The sequence below is a fragment of the Pyrus communis genome, chromosome 16, assembly GCF_041283825.1.
Source record: "Pyrus communis isolate YQ-2024b chromosome 16, ASM4128382v1, whole genome shotgun sequence".
In the NCBI taxonomy this organism is placed as follows: domain Eukaryota; kingdom Viridiplantae; phylum Streptophyta; class Magnoliopsida; order Rosales; family Rosaceae; genus Pyrus; species Pyrus communis.
The window spans coordinates 29,497,322-29,504,372 of NC_142580.1; the positions used below are offsets into that span (position 1 = coordinate 29,497,322).

The 7,051-nt window shown below is 38.6% G+C and overlaps 1 pseudogene; it reads left to right on the plus strand.

Moving 5' to 3' along the window:
- Positions 1-4,259, plus strand: LOC137732953 (uncharacterized; annotated as a pseudogene).
- The last annotated feature ends 2,792 nt before the right edge of the window (positions 4,260-7,051 follow it).

Here is a 7,051-nt window from a genome sequence, read left to right on the forward strand (position 1 = left end):
ATGGCTACCGACGCTGTTTCTGGAAGCAATTCCGATGCAAAGGCTAATGTTTCCAACCCTTTTTTTATTCATCATTCTGATCATCCAGCCATGATGCTGGTTTCAAAGCCCTTGAATGGGGATAATTATTCAACTTGGTCTCGTGCTATGAAGATCTCTTTGAGTGCCAAAACCAAACTTTGTTTTGTTGGTGGCACTGTCCTTCAACCTTCTGTCAAGACCAAGCCGGACGATCACGCTTCATGGCAGAGATGCAACGACATGATTGTAGCATGGATTATTAATTCCATTGACTCGGATATTGCTGACAGTATCCTTTATATGACTGATGCTCATGCAATTTGGGAAGAATTATGTGAGCGCTATTGCTAAAGTAATGCTCCTCGAATTTTTCAACTACAACGGGACATTGCTTCACTTACATAAGATCAACTCTCTATTGCTGCATACTATACGAAGATGAAAAGTTTATGGGATGAGTTGTCGTCCTACAGTGACTCCATTTCTTGCACTTGTGGAGCACAGAATGAGAGGAACAAGTTGATGCAGTTTCTCATAGGACTTAACGACTCCTATAGTGTTGTTCGAGGGCAGCTTCTGTTGATAAATCCTCTTCCAACTGTTCGTCAAGCCTATGCATCGATTTCCCAGGAAGAGAATCAAAGAAGCCTTGCTTCTTCCTGAGTTACTACAGGCACAGCAGCCATGGCTGTGCGTCACAGTGGTTCGAAATCTTCTAATCGCAAACCCTTGCATTGTACTCATTGTGATCAAGACTACCATACCATTGATACCTGCTATCAACTTCATGGGTATCCACCAGGACACCGTTTGCATAAGGTTAAGCCACAGAAAGGGAACCATCATCCTAAGACGGAGCGGGGTTCTTCCTCGGCAAATCATGTCTTGGAAAATGCAGCCACCAAAGAGGAAATGCAGCCACCAACAGATTCTTCAAATCATAAATGGTCAGGGTAGTGATGAACAGCCACAGGCCAATGCCAATGCCGCCAAGACAGGTTTGTCGAATCCCTCTTTGCACCTCCATCGATGGATAATCAATAGTGGTGCAACGGATCATATCACTTACTCACCAGAATTGTAAACTAATGGTGTTGAAAATAAGAAACTGTCACCTATTTTGTTACCCAGTGGAGAGACAACCCGCATACTTTCCACCGGTCACATTCCTTTGAGTTTTACTTTTAGATTGCAAGATGTGCTATGTGTGCCTACCTTTAAAGTAGATTTGATGTCAGTAAGTCGTATTACGAGTGGATTGCATTGTTCAGTAACTTTCTTTCCTTCTTGGTGTGTTATGCAGGACCTAATGACGAGGACGGTGATTGGTTTGGGTAATCGAAGAGGCGGGCTGTACTACTTGGTGGCCTTGGCTCCTGCGCAATCTCAGCATCCTCGGCGATTCTGCAACCTTGTGCTTTCACCTAAGGAGCTATGGCATCGGCGTTTAGGTCACTTGTCAGCCCCTCGTTTAGATTTCATGTCCAAACAATTGTTACATTTCCCTTTTGCATCTAATAATGCTTGTGATGTTTGCCCTTTAGCCAAGCAACATCGATTACCTTTTCATGTTAGTTCTATTTCTTCTAATAAACCTTTTGTTTTGATTCATTGTGATATCTGGGGACCCTTTAAAGTTGCATCTACTTCTCGAGCAAAGTATTTTTTAACCATTGTAGACGATTATTCTCGCTTCACATGGATTTTCCTTATGCAACACAAAAATGAAACACAATCTATTCTCAAGAATTTTTTTTTCATTTGTCAAAACTCAATTTAACACTTCTATTCATCAAATTTGTGTTGACAATGGTGGGGAATTTTTGTCTCTTCGTGACTTCTTTAAAGATCATGGAGTGATTTACCAACATTCTTGCGTTTATACGCCTCAACAAAATGGGGTCGTAGAACGCAAGCATCGCCATATACTTGAAACCGCTCATGCCTTGCGTTTTCAAGCTAATCTTCCCCTCCATTTTTGGGGTGAATGTGTGCTCACAGCCGTTCATCTCATTAACCGTCTTCCCACACCCATTCTTTCCAAGAAAACGCCTTTTGAACGTTTATATTCTACACCTCCTACTTTTTCACACCTTAGAGTCTTTGGTTGCCTTGCTTTTGCCACTGATGTTAATGTGAATCACAAATTTTCTCCTCGTGCCCACAAATGCATTTTTATAGGATATCCTATTGGTCAGAAAGCCTACAAGTTATATAACCTCACCACTCACCAAATCTTTACTAGTCGTGATGTTGTCTTCCATGAAAACATCTTTCCTTATCAAACCTCGCCTTCTTCTTCCCCTCAACCTGTGTCTTCACCTGTCCCACTTATTTCACCTCACTTACCTGATCCCGTGTCACCCCCCCCCCCCCCCGACCCTATGATTCCACTTGAGTCGTCCCCTTCCGCTGCCGGCTCTCCCACGCCTCCTGCACCGCTTCTTGCATCTGCCGTTCCTGACCTCCCAACGTCAGCGCCTGCTCCTGCCCTGGTGCTCCGTCGCTCTAGCCGTCATTCTTCTCCGCCACCCAAGTTACGTGATTATGATTGTCTTACTCTCAAGCTTACCCAACCACATCCTCCATCGTCTTCGTCGTCTGGTCACACTCCAGGTACACGGTATCCACTCGCTAATTACCTTACTTACCATCGTTTCTCACCTGCACAGCAATCTTCCCTTCCCCATATTACTCAACAGGTTGAACCCCGGAGTTACGAGGAAGCTGCTCGTTTTCCTCATTGGCAAGCTGCCATGGCTTCTGAATTAGAGGCATTGGAAGCTAACCAAACTTGGTCTCTTACTTCCCTTCCCCGTGGCAAAACACCCATTGGCTGCCGTTGGGTTTACAAGATTAAGCACCATTCTGATGGCTCCATTGAGCGCTATAAGGCACGTTTGGTTGCCAAGGGCTATACCCAGCTTAAAGGTGTTGACTTCCATGACCCGTTTTCTCCTATTGCCAAGATGGTCACTGTTTGGTGTTTATTGGCTCTTGTTGCTTCACGGCAGTGGTCTCTTCATCAGTTAGACGTTAACAACGTTTTTCTTCATCGTGATCTTCATGAAGAAATTTATATGACTCCTCCTCCAGGTTTTCGGCGACAGGGGGAGAACTTGGTTTGTCGCCTCAGCAAGTCTTTATATGGGTTGAAACAAGCTTCCTGTCAATGGTTTGCAAAGTTTTCTGACTCTATTCAATCCACTGGTTTTGAACAATCCAAGGCTGACTACTCGTTATTTACCCGGAAACAAGGCAAGTCTTTTACAGCCCTCCTAATTTATGTTGATGATATTTTGACTACGGGGAATGATTCGAATGCTATCGATGCCCTAAAACAGTTCCTTAATGGTCGTTTTAAAATCAAAGATCTTGGCAATCTAAAGTACTTTCTTGGGATCGAAGTATCACGTTCTAAGAAAGGAGTCTTTATTTCCCAACGAAAGTATGCTTTAGAAATATTAAAAGATGGAGGTCTTTTGGGAGCTCGCCCCATTGAATTTCCCATGGAACAAAATCTTAAGTTATCAGACAATGGTGCAATTCTCAAAGACCCGGCACAATATAGAAGATTGGTGGGGAGTCTGATATACCTAACAATCACTAGGCTGGATATAACCTATTCTGTGCATGTGTTGAGCAGGTTTATGCATGAGCCTCGCACACCACACAGGGAAGCAGCCCTTCGGATTTTGAAATATATCAAAAATACACCTAGACAAGGTTTGTTCTTCTTTTCTGAAAATGATTTGGCCTTAAATGCATATTGTGACTCGGACTGGGCAGGTTGTCCAACAACACGAAGATCAACTACGGGGTATTGTATTTTTTTGGGCTCTTCATTGATTTCTTGGAAGTCAAAAAGACAAAAGACTGTGTCTTTATCATCAGCGGAAGCCGAGTATCGAGCCATGGCTGGAACTTGTTGTGAATTATCATGGCTACAATATTTATTGAAAGATCTAGGTATACTGCATCAAAGACCGGCTCTGCTCCATTGTGACAATAAAGCAGCTCTTCACATTGCTGCTAACCCAGTTTTTCATGAGAGAACTAGGCACATAGAAATGGACTGTCACTTCATCCGGGACAAGATACAAGACGGTTCAGTTGTTACGAGATTTGTTCCTTCTTCCAATCAACTTGCAGATGTACTCACGAAGCCATTAGGGAAGGAAACTTTCTCAAAGATCATTCACAAGTTGGGAGTTCTCAATATCCACTCTCCAACTTGAGGGGGAGTGTTGAGAAGTCAATGATATCATTCCTGATATCTTGGCTTAGTTTTAGGAAACTATCTTGTAAATTGTTTGTAATTTATTTGTGATTATCTGTAAACCCTAGAATGTAGGATCGGTTACTTCTTCGGCAAGTACTCTCTTTGTATAAAGTCTCTTAGTATCAATTGAAGAAATTAATCTTCTGCAAAATATTCTTTGCACTTTTTACCGACACAAATTAAGTTTGAGAGGATAGGGTAGAGGTGACAGGTGTCCAATGTATCCATAAAATAATACAAACGTCTCATAACCATAAAATGTGAGCTAAGGAGGAAGAATTCCATCCAAGAGAAAATCAAGGGGTGATCGATGCCAACTTTGTACGTTAATAAAGGGAAAAGTAAAAGAATGGTCATCGTCATAATAGTTTGTAGCTGATGATTGAACAGAATGAGAGAAAATAGAACTAAAGTTTGAAAGTCATATATCCACGCGTCTCGAACAAACATATGCCACAAACATGTTTTGTTTTTCTTTGGATGGAATTGGAAGTCATAATATTTGAATAGGTTTTATTTTTTTTTTAAAAAAAAAGAGGGGGGGGGGTGAGGGGGTGGTTTTCCAGAGTACTGGATATTATGGATGTTTTAAGCATTAGATTTTATTTTTTTAACGGTTAAAATACTTAGAGTAACAAGTACTTTAGAATACTCAAGAAAGTCCTTAGAATTTACACGTACATATGCAAGTATACCCGTGGTATATATCTCGGTGACGAGTTTTGGAGCATGAGTTTGTAACTAAAGAGAGTTTTAAAGTGATTGGTTGTTTAAAAGATAAGTGACGGTGAGAGATTAGACCGAGCACACCCTTACGGACCTGGCTTCTCTGCCCTTCCACTTCCCATACATTCACATCTCCTCCTATTTGTGCAGTCACGGTTAAGCCACGTCAACATTTTATATTACTATTGTTTTTTGTCTTATTAGCTTTATAAAAAAATCAATATAAAATGTTAACGTGATTTAACCGTGATCGCACAAAATAAGAGGGGATGAGAGTGTATGGAAATGAGGACATTGAAGCCGAGTCCCACCCTTACACTCGGTTTAGTAAGAAAGATCCACTCTAAACGGACAGGTGGATCATGTTGAATGAAACAGGGGATTCATTATATCTCCATAAAACAATACAGTAAAAATGAGTCTACAAAGACTCCTGTGATGCACTCATGATGCACAATAAAGATTGGGAAATTAGATGTTCTAATGAGTCAACATTCAAGTGCTGAAACAACTAACCTAAAAGAAAATAATGTGTCTAAATAGGGAAATGACATATATTTTTTGTTTTATCATATTAGCCAATTTCCATGAAGTTTTGTCATTACAATGAGACTAGTCATAGCTAGATATATTATATATATCAAATTCATAATCACCATTATATATCTTCATAACCAATCAACCGTATATGTTACAAGTAAGTGGGAAATTACGAAAATTTTAACCTAACCAAAGGCAACAATATAGAATGAGAAAATGCCGGCTAAAACAACAGTTGTTGATAGTATGAGATCATGACAGTGACCTTGTAAGGAGGATCAATCAAACCTACGCAACTGAAAACTCAATATTTTGGTTAAAACGAGAAGATGAAGATCAAATCTTATATTTGTGGTATGTAACTCTCATTTGTAAAATCTGTTGAAGGTTGAAAGTTACAGGAAGCTGATAAAGTTTTGTTTTTTTTTCTTTGAGGTGTTATGTTTAGTCATGCAGTAGCACTATATATATATATATATATATATATATATATATATATATATATATATATATATATATATTCAACCTATTTGATAAAATATCAAAGTTGGTAGAGGCAAGTCAATTTTGGATCATCTGAATTGGATTATTTGGCCTCTTTTTACTTTCCTTTTTGTGAGAGTACTCGGATCCAGCTATCATTCGTGTCTATAAATTTAAAAATGGAGTGAAAGACCCACTAGGTGGACTATTGTGACATTTGAAGTGGACATTCATTCACCTTTTATAGTGTACCTAGCTGAATGTCCAAAAAAGAAAAGCGCAGTATGTTTAAATAGATAGACAGTTCGGATCGTTAAAATTCATAATGAAGTAAACTTCACAAAAAATGTGTATAACAAATTATGTAAAAAAAAAAAAAAGTATCACGGATCCATCTCCACACACACACACATATATATATATATATATATATAGAGAGAGAGAGAGAGAGAGAGAGAGAGATTGCTCAAATAAATTTTTTGATGAAATTCTTGTAAATTTCCATCCGCGGCCTTTTTCAACAATTTAAACTGTTTATATTTTAATTCCTTATTTACAGATTGTTCTGAACAATCTGTAAATAAGGAATTAAAATATAAACAGTTATTTGAGCAATCTCTCTCTCTCTCTCTCTCTCTCTCTCTCTCTATATATATATATATATATATGTGTGTGTGTGTGTGTGGAGATGGATTGCTCAAATAAATTTTTTGATGAAATTCTTGTAAATTTCCATCCGCGGCCTTTTTCAACAATTTAAACTGTTTATATTTTAATTCCTTATTTACAGATTGTTCTTATAAAAATTTATACAAATAGTCATTGAGATATCTACTTGTAGAGAGCAAAATGGAAGAAACGGTGTTTCAAAGACACACTAAAATAATTATTTAATCAAACGATCATATGATTTTTTATTTAGATGATTTTTTTGTAAAAATAATTTTTGAAAAAAAAAAAACTTAAAAAATAATCATTACAATGCTATGTGAAGTGAAA